The 7737-nt window shown below is 41.1% G+C and overlaps 1 long non-coding RNA gene across 1 annotated transcript; it reads left to right on the top strand.

Moving 5' to 3' along the window:
- Nucleotides 1–271: 271 nt before the first annotated feature.
- LOC309843501 lies at nt 272–5983 on the top strand. The gene is made up of 3 exons (XR_014300174.1): nt 272–630; nt 3502–3569; nt 5839–5983. It is a non-coding gene; the product is annotated as an uncharacterized lncRNA (long non-coding RNA).
- The last annotated feature ends 1754 nt before the right edge of the window (nt 5984–7737 follow it).

Raw genomic sequence — 7737 nt, 5'->3', positions numbered from 1 at the left:
CTTAGTTTTGAATTTGGGCAAAAAAAGAAAAAAAAGAAATCTAAATTACACTTTTATATTACACACTATGAACCAAATAAAGCATATGATAAGAAAAATTTCACCCACAGGCTACCAATTTGCACCCTCTGCTGAAAAGGTTTTGGTTACTAACGCACGCCCCACCTGACTGATGATTTCCTGTTAGGGACCACTTCCTATTAGGAGCCACTTCCTGTTAGGAGCGGAAGCTGGAGCTTTCGATGCCTGCCATTAGGTTAATGATGGAAGGGCTCCCAGGCTGGGAGTATGCAGTGTTCAGTTTGAATTTTTGAAAGAAAGGGTTGTGAGTACATGAGGCTTATCTTGATGAACTAATAATCCCTCTATAACAATACCAGTCTAACTGATTTAAAGGACATGTTAGTAATGGCTACAACTTCCTTTTAAACACAGGGAGTATTGAAACATATTTGTAAGTCAATGACAGCACCAGTTACAGGTAGCTTGGCACTAAGTTGTATTGTGATGAATTTATATCTCATCTAATGAACTTCCTTAAGTGTGAGCCTCAGCTCCAAGCTCCTTCTCAGAATACGTGTAGTCCTGCTTCGTGGTTGCAGAACTTGGAATAGGGCGGGGTGGTCTTAGGTAAGTGGTTTAACTTCTCTGTGCCTCAGTTTCCTCATCAGAAAAATGAGGATAATAATGGCATCTTCCTCCTAGAGTTGCTAGGGGGACTCCATGAGTCAAATAATACACATAAATTGCTTAGAATCCTGACAGGCACAAACTAAGCGTTCAAAGTATTTTAGTTTCTTATTTCTTCCTTATTCAGTCAGATGCTCCTATGTTGTCATCGTTCGCTAGAGACAAAACACTTGAATTTTTTCCCAACAAACTCGGTCCTTGACAACAATTCTTTGAGCGTTTTGCAAAGTCTTCCAAAACAGGAGACTAGGTACCCACTATCATAAAATCTCATCACAATGGTCTCTTCTCAGTTGGGGTTTTCATTACCATGTCACATGATTCTTCTCAGGACTTCTGAGAGAACCCAAAGCTTGCTCCTTTTTCTTAGTGGGAGACTCCCCTCTCACACCCTGCTCCTCTGCAGATGCTTTAAAGTGAACTTGAACACCATAAACCAATCAGTTAACAAAGTAAACAATAATTTCTTCACAGGAGACTCCTGAGGGATCTGTGGTATTTTGATGATCTGCAGCCATGGAAACAGCAGATGAAGTGTTTGGGTCATTGGAATGCTTTTAACTCATGCTTCCTGTGGCAGAGACTACTAATTGCTTCTTATAGCCTTTCTCCCCTTCTCTTTTAGAAATTTTAGCTAAGCACACACTGCTGCCCTACTAAAACATTTCTCTTGAACTTAGTGTTGCTATGTGAAGGTTTTGGCTAAAGAGATATGGGCAGGAATGCTGCGAGCCTTCCAGGGGCTCTTCTTAAAGGGAGAGTACCACCAATCCTTCCTTCAACCTTTTCTCTATCATGGTGTCTTGAATGTGGAGATAATGGCTGGAACTCCAGCAGCTATTTTAGAATTTGAGGTTCAAGATAGTAGTTCTCCAAGCGTAGAATGAGGACGCATAGCCTCCCCAAAACCCTTGTTCAAGAGATTCACAGATATCAGTCGCCTTTTCCAGTCATATGTCGGTATAAAGCCTAGGATTTCTTTCTGAGACTTCAATTGAAACAATACATTGCAATAGACTGCATACAGTAGCAGATATATGCTTCAGGTGAGCCAGACAGGGATTTTTAAATGTGTAAAACAGTGGTACTCTTCTCACTAAAACTTTTTTTATGTTTTAGAAAATATTATTTTTCATAAATCTGTGTTATTAATGCTTACATGCAATGGGTTTACTGTCACTTTAAAATGGATTAAATAAGTGTGCAAACTAATTTTGTTTTCATTTCTAATATGCTAACCCCCATAAAGAAAAGTCTTTGGGGGCCTTAATAATTTTTAAGAGCATAAAGTGGTTCTATAAACCAAAACCTTGAAAACTTGGCTAGTCCTAGTAGGTAGGACTAGTCCTTCAAGGTAGAAAGATGAGCTACAAAAGCCTGACTTCAAACCCACCTCTTTTAAGTTGAGCAAAAATTCAACTTCTATTATGCATAAGCCATTATCACTGGAGGAATTTGTTATATTCAGCCAAACTAATTTTTAACAGATACATTCAAGCTTTGTTATTTCATTTGAGACCATGGCTAAGCATACAGAAAAGCAGTTAAAAAACAAAGATGTTTTGAAAATCTCCCTTGACTGAGAACCCTGGGTTAAATTAAGACAGTACAAAGCATGTGATTGTGGTCTTTTTATACCTGAAATGTCACAAATGTCTAGTCGCAGATTCTGCAGAAGTTCTGCATTTTAGTTAGTCCTTCCTAACCCCTCACCTAGTTTGAAGCGGCTTCAGCAGTCAGGGTAGTGGAGGCAGGGGAGAAGCAGGCGGATTTTGGGGTGTCAAGGACCAGGCTCCATCCCATGTGTGCCCCAGCGCCTTGGGCTGAGGGCCAGCTGGGGTGAAGCAGAAGTAGTGCTGGAAAAGCTGCCCTCAGTCTCCAAGGCTTCTCTGTGCTTCCTGCCTTCCTAAAAGGCCTCCAGGAACCCCAGCAGCTGGTTACTGCCAGGAAGTAAAGGACACAGATCCTAGGGCCCTGGGAAAGAGGTTAAGCAAGGACGGGGGAGGCTCTTCATTCCGAGCATAAGCCTAAGGAGAATTGGGGGAAAGGAACAGCAAAAGCTTCCTGTAAAATGAAACCCATTTTCTGCACCAAAAGCAAGAGACTCTGGTGTGCCAGAGAAAGGACATATAATTCTCTTTTATAACAGAAGACCCAGCAAATGGGTTGGACTTGTTACAATTCACAGAGCTGAAACCCATCATTTCTAAAATTCAATTTGCTGCTAGAATTTAAGCCTGATTTTGTTGAGCACTCAATAGAGGCAAAGCAAGATTTTTTTTTTTTCTGTATATTTGCAAGCCTTTTTTAAGTAATACATTTAAAATCATAACTCTCCTGAGAATAATATGCCAAATTTGCTTTCTTTTAAAGCCCATCTGAAAATACATCAAATCACAGAATTTTTGTCCAGTCTCGATTTGCTTTCCTTTCTTTACATTGCTGTGAATCCTTATCTGTTCTGTTCACCACTATACCTCCAGCACCTGTAATAGTATTGCACTGGGACAGGGCTGGAAATTCTGTCCAATGATCTGCTTGCCATCGTCAAAAGGAGTCCTCATGATTCTGCAAGAGATGTTTTGTGAAGTCCTTCCAATAGTCTAGTGTCCATAAACAAATTATTTGAAAGATATTATTTAAATTTTGCAGAGACAGGAATTAAATATTCAAGTGTAATAAGTTTACTTGGTTAAGAGATATTTTTTTCAGATAATACAGTAACAAAAAAATATCATGAGAATACATGTTTTAAAATGCACGTTTTAAAAATGTATTTAAATGATCAGTTGCTTTTATGGCTCCCTTTAGAAAGAAGCTGCTTTGTTCCAGTTGAAATGGAGTCATCACTCAACAGCTATGAAAGGCATCGTGGAGGGGTTGGTGAAGATCTCAGCCAGAGGGACCAGTCCTTGTCTAAGTTAGATGCATCCCACTGGGGTGCTCAGAGCCCCAAAACTGGGGGGCTCACTCCCTCATTTGTCTCCAACATCTGAGCAGACCCTCAGAGGACGATATCTGCTCTCCCTTGGGCTGTATTCATTGCTCAACATGCATTCTCTCAACAGGTCCCTGCAGTGTCTAGGACTTAGAGCAGTGACTGACGTGTGTGCACGTGTTGTGCTGTGTCGTGCAGTAGACTGTAGAATCAGGGATCCCAGGTTCAGTAAGGGTGAGCCATGACTCAGTCATGCTCTGTGGAAAGAACTTAAAACAAGTGCCAGTGGGCTCTCAATTGTTGAATGAGAGATTGGAAAGGCCATAGTAATAACTTTGCACTCTGAAAAAAACCTCAGATGTTACCTTTTATAAATAAGGAAATGGAGGCTTGCAGAGGTTGGACGACTTGCCCAGTGTCACACCACAAGTTGGGACAGAGACAACCTAGAGCCTCGTTCTCCTGGCTCTTAGTCACTGCCCACTTCCCTGGGCTGCCCACCAAAGTGAGCCAGTAAACAATAAACCAAACTGGGTGGGGGGGCGCCTAGGTGACTCAATTGGGGTTAAGTGTCCAATCCTGGATTTCGGCTCAGGTCATGATCTCAGGGTCGTTAGAACCACTGAGCCTCACTTGGCTCTGCGCTAGGCATGGAACCTGCTTAAGATTCTCCCTCTCCCTCTGCCCCACCCCCCTTGGCCACATAGGTGCACACATGCACACTCTCTCTAAAACAGAATAGAACAAGACTGGGAAGGCACTTTGAATACTTTCTGTGTCCTGATAGCATTTATTATCATTTATTAAAATCATGTTTATCTATTCCCTCCCCTAAATTGTGAGCTCCTTAAAATAGGAATTTGGTTGTGGCACTAGCCCAGTGCCTTACACATAAGGGGCACTTAATAACTTGGGAATAAAATTCATATTTACTTTGAGTTTGTCCTGACCATTCTTCTATTAAGCTATTAAGTGGCTATACTGGGAAGATAGACAGGTGACCCTCGAACAATGTGGGTGTTAGAGGTGCCAACCCCATGCAGTCAAAAGTCTGTGTACAACTTCCACTGCCTCAAAAACTTAACTACTCACAGCTCGCTGTTGACAGGAAGCCTTATCAATAATATAAACAGTAGATTAACACATATTTTGTATATGTATTATTTACTTATCCTTATAATAAAGGAAACTAGAGAAAAGAATCTGTTATTAAGAACATCATAAGGGAAAAAAGAACATCATAAGGAAGGGAAAATACATTTATAGTACTATATTTATCGAAAACATGAACATATATAGGGACTCATGCAGTTCAAACCTTGTTCATCAAGAGTCAACTCTATTGGTTGGGGTCCCTCCAAAGAAAACGGAAGTGGCTCTGTATCTTTCCTGGGGGGTGTGTAATATAAGGAATCGCTACACAGTAGGGAAGACAAGCTGGGGGTGGTGAGGTTATTATTGGAGATTATTGGTAGCAGAAATCAGGAGGTGCTGTTAACAGAAGTGCTTCAAGGGAAATGGTGCTGCTGGTATCCTGGAGGAATGGTCCTCTGGGAGCTGGAGGCCCCACAGGCAGCAGAAAGAGGAAGCAGAAAAGACTCTTTTCCCTCCTGCGACCACCCTCTTGCCAGTAAAGAGAGCAGGGAAGAGGTAATGACCTCCGGAAGTCCTGCCCACTACCCTAGTGTGCTCAGCTCGTCATTTGTCCCTAACACAATGGAGGTCCTTCAAGATCACCCACTTCCCTCTGGGCATATTCAACATTCACCAAGCAGCCCTCCTACCTCAAACTTAATTCTGTTTGCCATGTTGTTATTTCAGCCAAAGAGTGAAGAACTTTTTTTCTTTTCTTTTGTCTTCTTCTTCTTCATCATCTTCTTTTAAATAACTGCTCAACTGATCAACAAGGTAAAGGGAAAAAAATCAATCAAAACAACTGAATGTTGTTAGTTCAGGGGTTTCACATTTTTTTTTTTAACATTTACTTGTTTTTGTTTTTGTTTTTTTGTAAATTAAGACTAAGGGACCTAGAAGTCTTTGACTGATACAACAAATAAAGCCCATATTTCAGAGTGACCTTGAAAGGATGTAGGTGTCAATGAGCAAGGGTCAGCCTCCCAGCAGGGGTCTGAGAATTGCTTGGATTATTTTACATGTTCCACAGGAGGGTCATCTTTTACAACTAGATGTTCCTTTCCCCTTTCTTTTAGAAAAAGATAGAATTAAATTCTAGCCCAGAGAAAGATATCATGACTTAGAATTAGATTAAAAAAAAAAGAAGAAGAAGAAGAAGAAAGAAAGGAAAAAAGAAATAAAAGGAGAGAGATCTAAAACTTCTTCTTGCTGAGAACCTACCTCCTGCTGTCTCTGGCATCCTGACCTCATCTGTGAGTATAAGCTTCCAGAAAGAACTCTTTTTACTGCTCAACTCTCAGATATGTGCACAGTTAAATTTGTTGATCTCAGTGGTTGTGGCTGAAGCTGACAGGTATCGACATTTAGAAAAACGCTGCAAGCCAGATAAAATTGACATTAAACCAGAGCAGCACTGGGAGCCAAAGTTTCCCCTGCTCCTGAGTATGGCTTGCAAACACACCACAGAGATGCACAGTAGATGCTATCAGGGTATAACCCTGCTGTTCTCATGTATGATACCAAAAGTGGGGTTAGAAGGAGATGAGGCATAGTTTTAGAAGATGGTTGCAGAAGTACATGGGGTGAAGTGATCATGATGTTTGCAAGTCACTTTCAAGTGATTCAGCAAAAGAATTACAGATGTGTATGTGTGTATGCATATACACATATAGACATAGAGGATTAAACATAATAATACAGAAAAAGTTCATAATAAAGCTAGGTGGTGAGTATAAAGATGTTCTGATTTTTTTTTTTTCCAAAGATTTCATGTTTGAATTTTTTCATAATAAAACTCAGAGGAAACCAACTGCTATCCATTTGGGAATTAGAGTTTTTATCACCAACCACGAACACAGAATTGTTTTAGTATAAAAAGTCATATCTCTCGGGATGCCTGGGTGGCACAGTCTGTTAAGCATCTGCCTTCAGCTTAGGTCATGATCGCAGGGTCCTAGGATCAAGTCCCTCATTGGGCTCCCTGCTCGGTAGGGAGCCTGCTTCTCCCTCTGCCTGCTGCTCCCCCTGCTTGTGCTCTCTCTTTCTCTCTGACAAATAAAAAAATCTTTAACAAAAAAAAGGTCATATTTCTCGAGGTCACAAACTTGACCAAATTAACCAGAATCTAAGCGAGGTAAAGATTGACTTTCTTAGGCGCCTGGGTGGCTCAGTGGGTTAAGCTCAGGTCATGATCTCAGGGTCCTGAGATCCAGTCCCACATCGGGGCTCTCTGCTCAGCAGGGAACCTGCTTCCTCCTCTCTCTCTCTTTGTGTGCCTCTCTGCCTACTTGTGATCTCTCTCTCTGTCAAATAAATAAATATATAAATCTTAAAAAAAAAAAAAAAAAAGGAATTGACTTTCTAAACCTGGCGAACTTGAATAATCAACCTTGATGAGAGGTCACCACAATCAGCAAAATCCTGTAACATTCCAACTACTCTAATGTGAAGTTCTGTTACAATGGTTTAGGTCGAGCGAGTGCAGGATTCTCAGCTGTTCATCCAGCCCGTGAGCACCTGCTGGAGGCCCTCGGATTGGAGAAGAGGCACAGTGTCCTCTCCATAAGCTTCCAGATCACAGAGGAGATGAACTTTGGAACAAATGTGAGCAGTGAAGGATGTCCGGTGCAATGACTCAGTGGGTGCAAGGATGAAAGCAGAACAAAAGCTGCAGTGATCCAGTGATCACTTCCCTTGAGGATGAATGAAGAGCCAGGAGGACAAGCCTAACCAAAGAGGTAAAGGATCTGTACTCAAAGAACTACAGAACACTCATGAATGAAATTGAAGAAGACACAAAAAGATAGAAGACCATTCTCTCACAAAAAGATGGAAAACACAAAAAGATGGAAGACCATATAATGATCCATGCTCTCCGATCGGTAGAATAAACATTGTTAAAATGTCTATACTGCCTAGAGCAATCTATACTTTTAATGCCATCCCGATCAAAATTCCACCGGTATTTTTCAAAG

The sequence above is a fragment of the Mustela nivalis genome, assembly GCF_964662115.1.
Source record: "Mustela nivalis genome assembly, chromosome: 11".
Classification (NCBI taxonomy): Eukaryota; Metazoa; Chordata; class Mammalia; order Carnivora; family Mustelidae; genus Mustela; species Mustela nivalis.
This window is presented reverse-complemented; position numbering and strand designations above follow the sequence as displayed.